The following is an 18165-nucleotide window of genomic DNA, read 5'->3' on the forward strand; positions in this document are numbered from 1 at the left end:
TTTATATTCTTCCTATTTTTCTTCATTTCATCTTTTAATTTTTTTCTTCGAATTCTTGGGGCTAGAAGAATAAAAAGAAAAAAAAGAAAGAAGATGATGAAGGAGAATACGAAAAGAAGAAGAAGATGAAAAGCATAAAAATGGATGAGGAAAAACAGAAAGAATATGAAGAATATAAAAAGAAGGTGATGAAGGAGAAAATTAATAAGAAGAAATTTTCTTTCATTTTTTTTCTTCTAATTCTCGGGGCTAGAAGAATAAAAAGAATAAATAGAAAGAAGAAGATGAAGAGCAAAAATGAAGATGAAAAAAGCATAAAAATGAGATGAAGAAAAAATTGAAAGAAGGTGAAGAAGAACACGAAGGCGAAGAGAATTAGTAATAAGAAGAACGTTTTTACATTGTAAGGAACTAGTGTCACTCTACAAACTTTCACCTTTAGGAAAGGTATTTAATTTAGTAAAGTCCATAGTAGAAACATTGTCCAAAAAATTGCATCCATTGGGCTATCAGGCATATATAGGTAATTAACAAAATCAATACTGTATTCAGTCATATACCTGATATAGTAGTGAGGTCCACGTTATAATGACAGTGATTAGTAATGGTATTGCTGTCCTTGTCTATCATTCAACAAAGCGGATAGCGCTATCTCTTTCTCGCTTATTTCTGTTGCCAGATCGTCTTTTAATCATGTAGAATTAATAATTAATTAACAAAACATTTCATCTTAATTAGGAAAATTCATCATGAAATAATTGAAAAATATAATTTCTTGCTTAATAAAATATAATCAATTATTTTAAACCAGAATGAACTGTTAATATTATATCATTAATCCTGTATCAGCTACCGTCTATAGAAGGCATTGACAAGACTGAGGATCAGCAACGTTGTTCTCCTATCTTTCAACACTGCCATTATAACGTGGACCTCACTATAGCTGTTAACCCTGTTGTCAATATTTGAAGTAGCAGAAGTCTTCGGGGTAATTTGCAGGATTTTCGTTTAATAATAATTATTACAGTGTATTATTAGATGACTGACCTTCTTGGTAGACCAGGGATCAGACAGTGGCAAGGCAGAGAATCGGCAACGTTGTTCTCTTATCTTTCTCCACTGCCATTATAACGTGGATCTCACTATAGAATAATAATTCGAATTCAAACAACTTGCTCGTTTGGAGGTTGATGATATGTGAGTGCTGTGAACTATCATATACAAATTGTTGGAAATCAAAATTGATATGATATTTGAGAGTAGTGTTCATAGAAGGCTGCCTTGAACGGGAGTTGGGTCTACCTTGACCGCGAATCAAATAGTCTGTTAAACTTTTCCACAAGGCCTCTCTTGCAATTAAAGTTCATATATTGAAATCAAAAACGAATTCTGTACCGTAACTTTTACTTCAGCTTTGTCATAGCAAAGATGATAAGGATATGATTATTTTATTTTAATATAGATTCTAATTATTATAGATTACCCGTGCTCCGCACTGGTCTAATTAACAAACTTGACAAACTGAAACTTGAACTACTCTTCTTCTAATCTTGAAGAATTTTACATAGGCCTATAACATTCCTCGGTAAATTGAGAATCTATATTATGCAAAATTTCAAGTTAATCAGTCCAGTAGTTCAGACGTGATGATGCATCTCTCCTGACTTTCCTATCCCGTACGTGTATAAGCCAACTCTTCCATTTATTATAATATTATAGGTTCTATATTATTCTATGGTCGTATATAGTGTAAACTCCAGCAATTAAAGTTCATATTGGGAATGAATATAATATGCACTTCATTTCGTATTGTTCTTCGTTACTGTGCGATATATTTTTAATCATATATTAAATTATACATTACTAGAATAAAAAGACTAGATGTTGTCCAACCATAGATTTATTTAAAATTGGTATACCGGTTTCGGTTGTTACACCATTATTAATAACTGGTCTTCACTCATACATTCTTGAATATTATGAAGATAATATTATTATTGGTTCCTATGAACAATGGACGAAATCATAGGATAGAATATTTATTTAGTTCAACAAAAATAGAGATTCATCCATACAGTTGAACAAAAACAACAAGTTGGTACAGTCATTACAATCATTAGAGTAATAACATATTGTATCAATCTAAGAATTAGTATAAGAATTTAATTTTAAAAACTTTGTCTCTTAAAGACTTTAAATCTCTATATATCCTCATCATATTTCAAGTGCCTATGATATCTATGATAGTTTACATTAGGCCTATATGAACCACTCTGGGAATCTCATCTAATAATTCATAATAGGCTATTTCAGTTTCTTGAATGATTCTATCTGAAATTTGTTTTTCATTAAACCACTTCTGTATTGAGTCTTACTGCAAATAATTTTAGAGTTTTTAAATTTATTCATTTTTAAAATTTTAAATTCTATAATATGAACAATACAACATGATTGAACTTCCTATATAAGTAGAAATTCATAGACGAATTTCAAACAGCTTCAATGAAAATCTACAATATTAAATGAAAAAGACTAAGAAATTGTCAAAAAACCACAGATTTATTGATACTTAGAAAGACCTGTCTCGGTTATTACACCAGAGTTTATCAGAGATTGAAAATGGTGTAATAACCGAAACCGGTCTTTCTAAGTATCAATAAATCTGTGTTTTTTTGACAATTTCTTAGTCTTTTCCATTTAATATGAATAATTACCACAATATCAACTTCTCAACTACACAAAAAAAGTCTACAAATTTATGAAGATTAAAACTCAAAAACCTCTGGTAAATTTCCAATGGTAATTTTTTTTTAAAGTTTCAAGTTAATTACAAATTTAAGTAGTTGAGTGCAAAGTATTTTTGCCAACAATTATTCTCGATTACAGTGTGTTAATGTTCTGTAAACGTGATTCACCCATTATCGGTCGGAAATGTGTCATGGTAAAGTGTCTATTTAATCAGAGGGAACGACCCAAGCTAAAGTAGCGCTCAGTGAGATTAGCATTATCAGAATTGAGAACAGCTGTTGAACTACTGCGCAGTTAGAGTTGATAATAACGGTCTATTGCGCAGTAGATGTCGGGAAGACTTAACAAAGGGCTTGGCAAATGAATACAGCTATTATCCCATTCATATTAGTCAATACTGACAGTAATACACACAGTAATTGAACAGATTTATTGTTCTCATTATTGTATTGTTGCTCTTACAATATACTATAATATAGTATAATACCGTATACTAGTGACCCCCTGGGTTGGAGAACTCGTTCATGAACTGTTGTATTGTAATCTTTGAAACCCGGAACTTGAATTAATTATTCATAGTTGTTGAAAATTATGGAAACAGCTGAATATTTCTTTTACAAGAATAATTTGACAGTAGGTTTCATTGGGGTCCTATTTGAAATGAAAAATTACTCTGTCGCTTCAACATCTTTGATCCTCATATGAATCCAAATTCATTCCTTCTCATAAATGAGAAGGTGGACATCCTATACTATTAAACGAGCAACTTCTGTTTATATGTTTAGATGTTTGGATGTTTATGTGTTTGTATTTCACCGGATCTCGAAAACGGCTCTAACGATTCTCATGAAATTCAGAACAGTAGGTTTATAATATAAAGACTCGATTGCAATAGGTCTCATCCCTGGGAAAACTCGCTGAAGGACATTAAAAGGATAATTATTATTCATCCTTGGAAAAACAGATGATAATAATTATTTCGTCGTCTGTTGGTGATGGAAGTGAGTGAGCGAGTTCATGTGTGTGGGACTGTGTCAAAATTATGACTCAGCTGTTGAACTTTTGTAATCATTCAATCAGGTATACTTAGTGCCGGTTGCAAAAAAGCCGGGTTATTTTCAATCCTGATTAATTCCAGTAGATCCATCTTTTTGAAATGCTCTTGTCTGATTTGGTTTACGTGAAGTTAATCGCAGGATTAAAATTCAACCGGCTTTCGTGCAACTGGGCCATTGTGAGGGAAATTTTTGCATTCCTCTGGGAATTAATCTCAATTTACTGTGATTAGATAGAACATTTCTGTATGAATGATATGATAATTTATTTTTCGTAATAAATTGATCATGCTTTTGTACTCCAGAGCGAAGCTCGGTCACCGATATTGTAATACAATACAGAGTTCCAATGAATGGAAAATTGCATGCAATGAATTCTTCAGCTGACTAAAATTATAGATCACAACAAATTTGTTCTTATTTGTCAGTTTGAAAACTCGACCAACTGGAATCTTGAAGAATTTGAAATATGCCTATAGCCATCCTTGGTGTATCAAGAATCTATATGCAAAATTTCAAGTTAATCAGTTGAGTAGCTCAGACGTGATGATGCGTCATTCGTGAGTTTCCTATCCCGTACGTGTATAAGCCAATTCTTTCCTTCATTATATTATAGATGATGAATTCAGCCTTGGATTTGAACTCGTATTCACCGCACTTCTGTTTTGTATAGTAGACTATATGTGTACAAATTAGTGCCAATTCTATTAATGGAATGGGACAGTGGTGACGTCATAGCCTGAGGATGTATGCTTCAATGCTTGTTTGTTTTTATTTGAACTGAAAGCATCACATCCGTTTCTCCTGTCAAATAAATTTGAAATATAACTTAACTACTGATGCTTTATTTAATGCTTTGATTTCTACTTCCGTTCATCATGTTTGTTTTTTATTTTTTCAGAATTATTAAGTGCAAAAAATTTATTGAAATTCAAGTTTTTTCTTTATAGTAAGGAATATTAGATTATAATTAGATTTGTAGATTTTATTTATTGTTTCATTTATTTCAAAAAGGGTACTGTAATTATTAATACAGTAGCCTCTCTCTTAACCGGACACCTTTTAACCGGACATCGGTTTAACCGGACTACACTCCACGGAAGTGACATCTCTTTAACCGGAAAATAATCATCAGCACATCGGTTCAACCGGACTGTACAGTACTTCTGCACCTGCCACGAATCATAATGGCTGTTTGGTTTTAAATATTTCAAATGTAAAAAGGCTTAGCAACTAACTATTTTCTTGTGTTTTGTGTTCACAGATATCATAATAAAGCGTCTAGTTTTATTATTTTTACGTAAAAGTCATTATTGGCTTATAAACTACAAAATATGCGTACCAATTTAACGACTTTTAGGGAACGTCGGTTTAACCGGAAAAAACGTTATCCGGACTGGCCTCAGTCCCGATGAGTCCGGATAAGAGAGAGGCTACTGTACTTGAATGTTTATATGTTCCGCATTCACGGCGAAACGCGGTCGTAATAGATTTTCATGAAATTTGACAAGTACCATATGTTCCTTTTTAAATTACGCGTCGACGTATATACAAAGTTTTTGGAAATTTTGCATTTCAAGGAAAATGGGCCTCCTTCATGCACCAATATTAGAGTAAAAATCTGATGTGGCGCACTCACACAACTTTCCTTGTCGTTATGAAAATTGATCACCTGACGCTAGTGTTCCCGCGCATCTCAAGTCTACTTATAAACAAAGATCTGAGCCAGCTGGTGACAGGACAATAACGCTGGAGACATACGAGGTCTGCTATCTCTTCATAGTGGATAATTTAATAGAATCAACAGTTGCCAACAGTTTTCAATTGAAATAATAACATTTTCTCGAATTTCGTGCTTATTTTGAATTTTAGGTGAAAATGTTACGGAATATTAATTGTAGAGATTTTTATGCTTAATCTTTACCACTCAAAATTTTTTGTTTAAATTTCATCTGAAGCCTGATAATTGGGAATCTAAAATCGAACTTTGCATAGATGGGGTGGAGCTCCTAAAATTTCTACAGATATGAGACTTGTGGCAGTTGATAGAGCTTATTATAATGACTATTCCAGGTATAAATTTGATCAAAATCGTTGGAACCGTTTTTGAGAAAATCACGAAAAACCCTGTTTTTGACAACATTTTCGCCATTTTAGCCGCCATCTTGAATTGCATTGGATCGAAATTGTTCGTGTCGGATACTTATAGTGTAAGGACCTTAAGTTCCAAATTTCAAGTCATTCGGTTAATTGGGAGATGAGATATCGTGTACACAGACGCACATACACTCATACACACACACACACACCACACACACACACACACACACACACACACACACACACACACACACACACACACACACACCACACACACACACACACACACCACACACACACACACACACATACACACACACACACACACACACACACACACACACACACACACACACAACACACACACACACACACCACACACACACCACACACACAACACACACACACCACACACACACACCACACACACACACACACCACACACACACACACACACACACACCACACACACACACACACACACACACACACACACACACACATACAGACCAATACCCAAAACTTTTTTGCACTCAGGGGACCTTGAAACGTATAGCAATTTACAAATTGGGGTACGGTACCTTAATTTTTTTTTGGAAAGCAATACTTTCCTTACCTATGGTAAGAGGGCAAGGAAAGTAAAAATCAGACTATAGAATTATTCATCATAAACCAGCTGTCGAGTGTCGCATGCAATTAATATCTTAAGGTTTTTTGAAATTTTGTAGTTTAAGGATAAAATAAAAGGAAAAATAGTCTCATTCGAACGCCATTATTACCGTAGAAATCAGACTATAGAATTATTGATCATAAATCAACTGTCGAATGCAATGACGCATGCAATTAATACCTCAATGTAACTTGGTTAAAAATCAGCTGTCGTGTGGACTATTAATATTGCATTCAATGAGGCATGCAATTGATAACTCGAAATAGCATATTATTTTCTTTCGACTTTTCTCTGCTTTCAACTCGGTAACCTTTTAATGATATAAGCATAGTTGTACACAAGAAATTATTAGCATTGTCGGTACAACAACATAGTTTTTTACACACCAATATCTCACTGACACGACAGGACAGGACATAATTTACTCTGATTGACAGTATTAGAGGAGGCTGTGGTTTATAACTGTGTGAGGTCTACTGTTCACATAACTACTAGTATATTCATATAGAGTATAGGTACTTGGAAATATTATCATTTCAAATTTTCCTCAGAGGTTTTTCAGACATTTTTCGACAAAACTTCTATATTGAAACGTTGGATAATGCAACTTCTGCATAGAAATTCAGCTTGAAGCTTTGGTTGGAAAGTATCCACTTTTCCTTATGCAGTTTCGGTCTGTCAGTATTCCCTTTTAGTGACACCAATGCTCTCCGTTCAACCAATTATGACAGTTTGGAGTGAATCTGTCTGTATATGGCATGTCAAGCTCGTTCTATAATTCAGTTAGCGCAGCTCCAAGCCTCCAATTTTCGTATCGATTGTATTTCCGACAATTTATTCACGGCCAATGACACTATTAAATTGTTATGAAGCTCTCTTCACTACAGTAAGGTCCACGTTATAATGGCAGTGGAGAAAGATAGGAGAACAGTGTTGCCGATTCTCTACCTTGCCTCTGCCTTCTATAGATGATAGCTGATACTGGTATTATCTGATACATCAACTGTTCATTCTTGTTTAAAATAATAAATATATATTCTAAAAATGTATGAATTCAGGGCTACTTTCATTTATTTATAAAATAGAATTATAGCATCTTTGGAATTAATAAAATAATAGATTGAGAATTCAAATTATAACGACTACTTTCAAAGTTTCTAGTTTATTATTTATCAATTTCAACGGGTAGGTACTGTAATTCTATTTTATAAAATATATTATTATTATTTTATTCGTCAAGAAAAAATATTTTTCCATGATTAAATGATAAATTTTCATAATAATTGAGATCAAATATTATATAATATTGTATTATATCGGGGCACCGAGCTTCGCTCGTTATTTTTATTTATTGACTAGCCGTCAGGCTCGCTTCGCTCGCCATATCCGTCTAGCCAGGGGGCTCCGCCCCTGGACCACCGTCTGGATCGTTCAGGAATGAGAACAGCAGGCTCGCTTCGCTCGCCTGCATTTTTCATTTCAGCATTTTTATCATATGTTAGGAGAATCCGTCGGGGGTCCAGACTAAACGGATATGGCGAGCGAAGGGGCTGACGGCTAGTATAAATCCCAGGATTGAAGTAGCAGTGCCCAATCAATTTTTTCCGCGATAAATGCATTAAATCGTCAACTTGGTGCCAACCTAACAAAGTCAACTCAACTTAATGCCAACCTGACAAAATTATTAATTTAGTTGCCAGTTAACAACAACTGTTTCGAAGAGGTACTCTACTAGATTATAGTTTATAGTAAATATGATATGGAAATTCCAATTATAATTAAAGGATAAAATAAAGGAAAAATAGTCTCATTCGAACGCCATTATTACCGTAGAAATCAGACTATAGAATTATTGATCATAAATCAACTGTCGAATGCAATGACGCATGCAATTAATACCTTAATGTAACTTGGTTAAAAATCAGCTGTCGTGTGGACTATTAATTGCATCCAATGAGGCATGCAATTGATAACTCGAAATAGCATATTATTTTCTTTCGACTTTTCTCTGCGTTCAACTCGGTAAGCTTTTAATGATATAGTAGCATTTTATAGTTGTACACAAAAAATTATTAGCATTGTCGGTACAACAACATAGTTTTTTACACACCAATATCTCACCGACACGACAGGACAGGACATAATTTACTCTGATTGGCAGTATTAGAGGAGGCTGTGGTTTATAACTGCGCGAGGTCTACTGTTCACAGAACTACTAGTATATTCATATAGAGTATAGGTACTTGGAAATATTATCATTTCAAATTTTCCTCAGAGGTTTTTCAGACATTTTTCGACAAAACTTCTATATTGAAACGTTGGATAATGCAACTTCTGCATAGAAATTCAGCTTGAAGCTTTGGTTGGAAAGTATCCACTTTTCCTTATGCAGTTTCGGTCTGTCAGTATTCCCTTTTAGTTGACACCAATGCTCTCCGTTCAACCAATTATGACAGTTTGGAGTGAATCTGTCTGTATATGGCATGTCAAGCTCGTTCTATAATTCAGTTAGCGCAGCTCCAAGCCTCCAATTTTCGTATCGATTGATTTTCCGACAATTTATTCACGGCCAATGACACTATTAAATTGTTATGAAGCTCTCTTCACTACAGTAAGGTCCACGTTATAATGGCAGTGGAGAAAGATAGGAGAATGTTGCCGATTCTCTACCTTGCCTCTGCCTTCTATAGAGATAGCTGATACTGGTATTATCTGATACATCAACTGTTCATTCTTGTTTGAAATAATAAATATATATTCTAAAAATGTATGAATTCAGGGCTACTTTCATTTATTTATAAAATAGAATTATAGCATCTTTGGAATTAATAAAATAATAGATTGAGAATTCAAATTATAACGACTACTTTCAAAGTTTCTAGTTTATTATTTTATTAATTTCAAAGGGTAGGTACTATAATTCTATTTTATAAAATATATATTATTATTTTATTTGTCAAGAAAAAATATTTTTCCATGATTAAATGATAAATTTTCATAATAATTGAGATCAGATATTTTGTTTATTAATAAAATAATATCGAAGCACCGAGCTTCGCTCGTTATTTTTATTTATTGATAAACAGAACGCAATTCTCTAAAATGATTGTGTTTATATTTCACAGCTGGCTTATTTCATCTTATGAATTTCGGGGATGTGATATTTTGATTTTTCACATACTCACTCGCTCACTCACTTTTTTACTATCCACAGCTGTTTCAGCCAAGGATGAATTTAATGTCGTTCAGCGATTTTTCCCAAAGATGAGACCTAGTGCAATCGAATTCTTATATCATAAACCTACTATGTTCCAAATTTCGTGAAAATCGTTAGAGCCGTTTTCGAGATCCGTTGAACATGAATAACCAGATATAAATATATATAAATAACCAGATATAAAAATACAAAAATTGCTCGCTTAATATAATAGGATTTTTACATGCCATGAAACGATCTGGCAACTTTACCTAGCTAGATATAAGGATATAGTGCTATCTGCTTTGTGGAATGATAGACAAGGATAGCAACACCAATGTCAATCAAATATTGCCATTATAACGTAGACCTCACTATAAATTAAATCAATACTAGGTTAATTAATATATTTAATTAAACTAGGCCTATAATATATGGTTTATTCTACTAATACTATATCCTTATCAACTGATCTAAAAATCAAATTTTAATTAAACTAGGCCTATAATATATGGTTTATTCTACTATTACTTTATCCTTATCACCTTATCTAAAAATCAAATTTTCAAGGATAATTCTAAACGGTAGTTTAGATCCCAAGGACAATGTTAGAAGGTAGCTTTCAAATTACTGTTGTCAAATAATTATTCAAACTCCAAAGCTAATTGTTTTTTGTCTATGCCAATATAAGAGCATTTTAAATCGACTACGGAAGAACTATATGCTATATAGATATAGTTCTATTATTAGGTACTTCAAGTAGGCTATAGTACATTAGCAGTTATCAACTAAAAAGCGATGAGGCGTCATTTATAATACAATAATTTAATACTGTAGGTATTTATTTATCAAAGATTGTCATCAACTGTATAACCTACTGTCTTATTATGTCAGTACTTACTATGTCTTATTAACTGATCAACTAATTTGAAAGATAATTTATTGATAAGTTTCATTCAAATGGCTTATACACGTACGGGATTGGAAATTCACGAATGACGCATCATCATGTCTGAACTACTGGACTGATTAACTTCAAATTTTCAATATAGATTCTTATTTTACCGAAAATGGTTGTTATACGTGTATTTTAAATTCTTCAAGATCTTAGTAGGTCAAGTTTTCAGTTTGTCAAGTTTTTAATTAGCCCCTTGCGGAGCACGGGTTACCTGCTAGTAAACACAGAAAATTCTATAGTGAGGTCCACGTTATAATGGCAGTGGAGAATCATAGGACAATGTTGCCGATCCTCTGTCTTGTCAATGCCTTCTATAGACGGTAGCTGATACAGGTTTATTGATGTAAAAATAACAAAGTACAATGTTGCCGATTCTCTGTCTTGTCAATGCCTTATATAGACGGTAGCTGATACAGGTTTATTGATGTAAAATTAACAAAGTACAATGTTACTGATTCTCTGTCTTGTCAATGCCTTCTATAGACGGTAGCTGATACAGGTTTTTTGATGTAAAAATAACAAAGTACAATGTTGCCGATTCTCTGTCTTGTCAATGCCTTATATAGACGGTAGCTGATACAGGTTTATTGATGTAAAATTAACAAAGTACAATGTTACTGATTCTCTGTCTTGTCAATGCCTTCTATAGACGGTAGCTGATACAGGTTTAGTGATGTAAAAATAACTGTTCATTCTTGTTTAAAATAATAAATTATATTTTATTAAGCAAGAAATTATATTTTAAAATAATTTCATATTAAATTTTCATAATACACCCCGACACATAATTAGAACTAAGTTTAGTATTAGCAACTTTTATATGTAGGCCTATAATTTATAATAAATATGTATATGTTTTGTCAATAAACTCCTCTTGTTCCAATTCATTGACAATCAGAGAAATTATATTCAAGATGAAATATTTTGTTAATTAATTATAATTTTGCATTGTTAAAAGATGATCTGGCAACAGAGCAAATCGAGAAGAGATAGCGCTATCCGTTTTGTAGAGTGATAGACAAGGATAGCAATACCATTGCTAATCAAACACTGCCATTATAACGTGGATCTCATTATAGTCACTTTTTCACCACATATTGTTAAACCAGTGAGATAACAAATGATTAACTTTGAATAAATCCATCAAGTATTAATTTGCAAGTGGAAATTTCCATGAATGGTAATCTTACTACAGGGTGCGGCAGCTACGATTAAGCATTTTTTAGGAGTAATAAAAAGTGACTCAGGATATATAATGGAAACATGTTTTTATTTTCTGAAGCGGTTCAATATACCATTTTATATTACTTAGTTTTTGAAAATTATGTCCTGAAGATGGCGACCGTTAGCATCAATACATTGTTGAAGGCGATCTCTGAAGTTTTCAGCAGCTCTTGCACACATATCGCGGGGAATGGCATTCACTTCGTCAATAATCCGCTGTTTCAACATTGCTAGAGTGTGAGGGCGGCCTTTGAAAACCCTTTCCTTCAGATATCCCCAAAGAAAAAAATCGCAAATGCTCAGATCTGGTGACCGCGCAGGCCACCCAACATCACCTCTCAAAGAGACTAGGCGTCCCGGAAACATCTCTCTCAAAACGTCTAGTGAAATTCGAGCTGTGTGAGCAGTAGCTCCATCTTGTTAGAACCACAAATCCGCCAGCCCGTGTTCTTCAACCATCTCTTCTAATTTGGGTTGCAGAAAGTTTCTCAACATCGAAACATAACGTTGGGAATTCACTGTCACGGTCACTTCTTCCTCCTCAAAAAGTAGGGGCCAACCACGCCAAATTGTGATATGGCACACCACACCGTCACTTTAGGAGAATGTTGAGGTCTTTCATGAATAATTCGAGGGTTTTTCTTCAGCCCAGTAGCGAAAATTTTGCTTATTCACGCACCCACTAAGATGAAAATGTGCCTCGTCACTACTAAAAAAGCTGCATGTGGAGGGATTTGAGCAAGCATTTGCTCACACAAATTTTGTCGGTTGGCGTAGTCTACTGGGCGTAATTCTTGAGCAATCATTATTTTAAAAGGATGAAACTTTAAATCGAAATGTAAAATCCTTCTTAAACTGCGGTCTGAAATCCCCAATGCAAGAGAATGTCGTCGAGCAGAGCGTTCCGGTGATTGTTCGAATGCTGTTCTTACCCTCTGCACATTTTCTGGCGTTCTAATGGACTTGCGACGACAATGTGTATTTGTTTTCAGTGTACTACCAGTTTCCTCCATCTGCCGAATCCATGACCGAATTGTGTTTGCATTCGAACGGCGTTGTTGCGTGAATGTTGAACTGTCGTCGAAAAGCTCGTTGTGTAGCGATCACAGATTTATTGTTCTCATAATAAGCGCGAACGGCAAAACCACGATGAGCACCGGTCCAAATCATGTTGGCTACTGAAATGGGGTTAACTAAGAAACAAAAACAGACCATGTGGAAATTTGTAACTTTATCACAGCTGATGTGACAATGGAAACAAACTGCTTAATCGTTCCTGCCGCACCTTGTATATTACTAAAACAACAATTTTAGCCTAATGCTTTCTCATTCAATGATAACATGACCCAGTAATTATTATAATTATAATAGTAATTGATGATAGATAAATTATTACTGTTGAATATATTTTTTCGTTTTCTACGCAGAATTCCAACAATTGATACATACGTCATAAATCAGGATAGAAAGTTTGGAAAACAACTTTTTCTTTTGATATAAAAGTTAAAAATGTTAACTGATTATGAATTTTCACTTACTTCAGTATCTGTCAGTATTCCTCATAAACAATATTAATGCTTCCCATTTAACCAACACTGACAGATAGTTGTGAATCTCACAATACAGTACTTGAAGAATGCTGTAATCACATACTGTACTTGAGACCATAAATAATTTGCTGATAAACGCTAATGTTTTCAGTAATAAATTACATTCAAGTATTTACATTCTTTATTGTGTTTGTAATCACGTTTTGTAAACAGAGGTTTGTTCAGAACGGAACTCTGACATGATTCAGGGCTTCAGAATCACGTGATAGATTAATTACTTGTATAGCTTATTCAGACTGGAAAAAAATGTGAGATAGAGGAAAACTGTCTCGACTTTTGATAGTGATATCCAATGAATGGACGGCTTCTTTACTTTTTTGTTTTCAATTCATTATCGGCCTCTGAAGTGTTAATGATTGTTCAAGAATGTGTATCACGTTTATATTGATCAGTTTTTTTAATTCTAGGAACGTCAATCGTTCTTACTCACTCACACTTATCACAATTTTGCCTTTGTTCCTTTTTCTACTTTTAAACTATAGTGAGGTCCACGTTATAATGACAGTATTTGATCAGCTTTGGTTTTGCTAACCTTGTCTATCATTCGACAAAGCCGGTTGTACTATCCTTTTCTAGGTCCACATACAACGATGTCAATTGTGTTTTTGACAGTGTAGAAATATAATTAATTAATGCAGAGAATCGGCATCGCTATTCTTCTATCTTTATCCACTGCCATTATAACGTGGACCACACTATAGATACTTCTTTTTATTTTCTATTCTTCTTCTATTATTTATTTTTTATCTAAAAAGTATACAACACAATATAGATTGATTATATTTGCTGATTTGAGAAAATGTGGTCTCCACTATAATAATGAATAATGTGTCGGGATGCCACTAATTTTGCTTTAGTTGAAATTTCACCGTTGAAATTTAACCTGCTTTTGTGCAACCGGCACTTACATTCTAAATTTGGGAGAGGAATAGCACAAGGTTACCTTATTAATTTGTTTCTCTCCCAATCATTTTGATGGTGTACTTATTGGATGAATCAATAAAGAATAATAGAATTTCATGCCAAAAAGTAAAAATTCTCCCAAGTTATCTCTTCTAGATGTTGTGAAATTGCTCATTATTCTCTTTACACTCTTGTTTCATTTCTATTGTTAATCAAAATAATTTATTTATATTTCTCTCCTCGCTTTACTTTTTATTTTATCAATTTATCATTGTATGAAACTCAGCAGTTGTATAGTTCATAGCCTACGAACGGCATTGTATTTGCAATAAAAATATTTCATTTTTCCTTACATCATTTAACCAGGCTAATGACTATACCTAATAATTATTTTTACAGGCTTGGAAATTCCGGAATCTATTTGTGTTATTTCAAGGAAATTTTGTTGCTTCAAATTTCGTTGAATCATTTCCATGATTCTCATTAAATATTGTTAACAAGGGAAATCTCTCCCACCATTTTGATTTAAATGTTGGAAAATGTCCATACTCAACTTTCGTATTTTTTCCTCCTTTATTGATTCATACAATAAGTAGGTACCCTACATCTACAAAATGATAGGGAGAGAAAAAATAAGGTAACCTTGTACTATTCCTCTCCCGAATTTAGATAAGGTTACACATATTCCGAAATAGGTTAAGTCTTGTTTGTTTACTTCACAAAATGTTCAGTCCTTTATTATTATTTTTACAAAGTAGATTTTTAAATTCAGATGCTTCAAAACCAAATCATAATTCACTTAATTATTTCCCTAGGATTGGAAATTCCGGAATCTATTTATGTTATTTTAAGAAAATTGTGTTGCTTCAGCCATTCATCTCCATGATTATCATTAAGATATTGTTAACAATGGAGATCTCTCCCATTTTGATGTTGGAAAATGTTTATAGTAGGTACTCAATTAATTTCCATGTAGCCTATAACTGTAGACGGGTAAACAAGTATCCTAGATAATAATTATAGAATGAATGAGAAATTATCCATAATTTATTACATATTATACTTCATTTTCCTTCCTAAGAATTTAATGCAAGTGAAGCAGAAAGAAAGTTATAAAATGTACATTTCAAAAGAAAATTAGACATTGGACATTTTAAAAATCGAAAGTTATTAACAAAATGTTAATAGCCTAATCCTTATAGATTCTATTAGATTGAACGGAACTTGACAAACACATATGTTCATCATATGTATGATAAGTTATGTTCAATCTACAATAGAATCTATCAGGATTAAGTGATTAAAATTTTGTTAATAACTTTGGTGTAAACGCAGCTTATTTAGACATTTGATATATTAGTCACATAATTTTTTGATGCATAGATTTAATATTTGGATATTGTGTTTGACTAGGCCTACCTACTGTGACATTGTATTTTATTTCTCTTAGCATTGTGACTGTATATCTAATTGTGTATAATGAATTTTGTATGTGTCCTGGCTTATGTACTGATGTATTCTGGCTCAAATAAAGATAATTGAATCATAATTCTATACTCTCTAAAGTCAAGTCAAAAATAATAATGCTCAAGCCCATCATTAAAATACATAAGTACGGTAGGCCTGCTCCATTAATACATTATTTCATATTTTGAAATGTTTCTGGAATTTTTGTTTTACAGTCATTATCTCCAGATGTCCCAGGACAGTTACGGTATTACTAAACAAAAATCACAATAAAATGCTCTAAATATTCGTTTAATAATAATTATTCATTAATTAGCATTTGTATAAATATGCAATTTCCAAATTTCTCCAATCTGTCTCAGGACATTTATTGTCCGTTGTTTGTTAACCATCTTGTTTTCACTATTATTATTACTATTGTATTTCATAAAACTTTAAAGTGAAAAAACAATCACATATTCTTTGATGTGGCAAACACATCAAAGAATGTGAGTGTTTTTTTCACTCTAAAGTTTTACAAAATTTAATAGTACTTTAACATTCATTTTGCAAAGTTGAATAATTCAATGGCTCATTTATTTATGGGCTACACGTGAATGATCGATTCTTCAAATCGTCAAAAACGTCCGAAACACTCACATTCTTGGAAATAGCTCCATATCTCTTAATTATTAAAGCACGTGAAAGTAAAATTTAGCTCAATTATTGGTGCATGAAAATGTTCAGCTCACAAAAAAATTATTGATAGGATTACATGAATTAGTAACTGAATTTATTATTTTATTGCGTTATCTACTTACGAATATTAGGGTGCTTATATATGTGATGAGTGTATAAATGCGCAATAGATTTATCTGCAACTGGAGTGGATGTTCAAATTATAATTCCTACAACGTAGTAACGGTGTGCATGTCATGATTGTAAAGTAAACACTTTATATAGGTACCGTACTCTCATAAGTACCGTACCGTACTATAATGAGGTCTACGTTATAATGAAATATAGGAGAATAACATTACCGATTCTCTGCCTTGCCACTGCCTTCTATATGGAAGCTAGCTGGCACTGGTAAATCTGATTTATGTTACCCGTTCATCCTTGTTTAAAACAATTACATTTTATTCGTTAAGAGAACATATTTTTCAATGATTAAATGATACATTTTTATCACTGAAATTGAATAATATTTTGTTTAATTAAATATATTTCTATACAAAACGATCTGGAAATATTACGGAGCTAGAGAAGAATAGCGCTATATTTGCTTTGTCGAATGATAGACAAGGATAGCAACACCAATGTTAATCAAATACTGCCATTGGAACGTGGACATATATATATAGTGTACAAAAGAGTTGAGTTTTTGAGTAAGAGCTGAAAAGAGTTTTTCCAGGTCAAAATAAGTAAAGATTGCTTGAAAATCCCAAATCAATAGGCTACTTCAATGTTTTCAAGATTGTCATTTTTTACAAAATAATTCTCACCCAAACAGTAAGGTAGGCTATAATTTATTATCAACTTGTTCTCTCAGTTTGAAGGTCGACACTACAGCTAGCATACATATATAAATTGACGTAGGTCAGAAAGAAATTACGGTGACTATTTACAACTTTGTGTTATATGTAGCCTATATATATATATAATTTGATTACATGGAAACTTCCACGCCCAAATTAGCTCTGAACATCAGCCAGCGCATTAAATAGTGGCACATTTTGCGCAGTAAAGAGAAAGAGTGCTAAGTAAGAGAGAGAGAGAGAGAGAGCTGAGTAAGAGAGAGATTGATAGAGAGTGAGAGTGTGTGAGAAAGAGAAAGAGAGAGAATGAGAGAGGAAGATGTAGAGATCCAAATGTGTTTGATTACTCCATAAACTATAGATGAATATTATTATGAAAAGCAGGCTACTGAAGTGTGTAGTTTATTAACTGAATGATAAAATGGACCTATAATTTTATGATGATGATATACTACAATTTTGAATTGATTGCATCTACATAAATAAGAAGCTATTGTATATAAATGCATCCCGACACATAGACATAGACTCATAAACATACACATAGACTCATAGATGCTACAGAATAGTTTAAGGAGAATAATCTGAGTATATAAGGATAACATATTGTAAATGTTTTTTATATTTAATGAATACCTCTGACATGGGTTACATGACAGAGAGAAAAAAATGTCAATTATTATTATTTATTTATTTATTTATTTGTTCATATACAAA

Source organism: Nilaparvata lugens, chromosome 1 (assembly GCF_014356525.2).
Source record: "Nilaparvata lugens isolate BPH chromosome 1, ASM1435652v1, whole genome shotgun sequence".
Taxonomy (NCBI): Eukaryota; Metazoa; Arthropoda; class Insecta; order Hemiptera; family Delphacidae; genus Nilaparvata; species Nilaparvata lugens.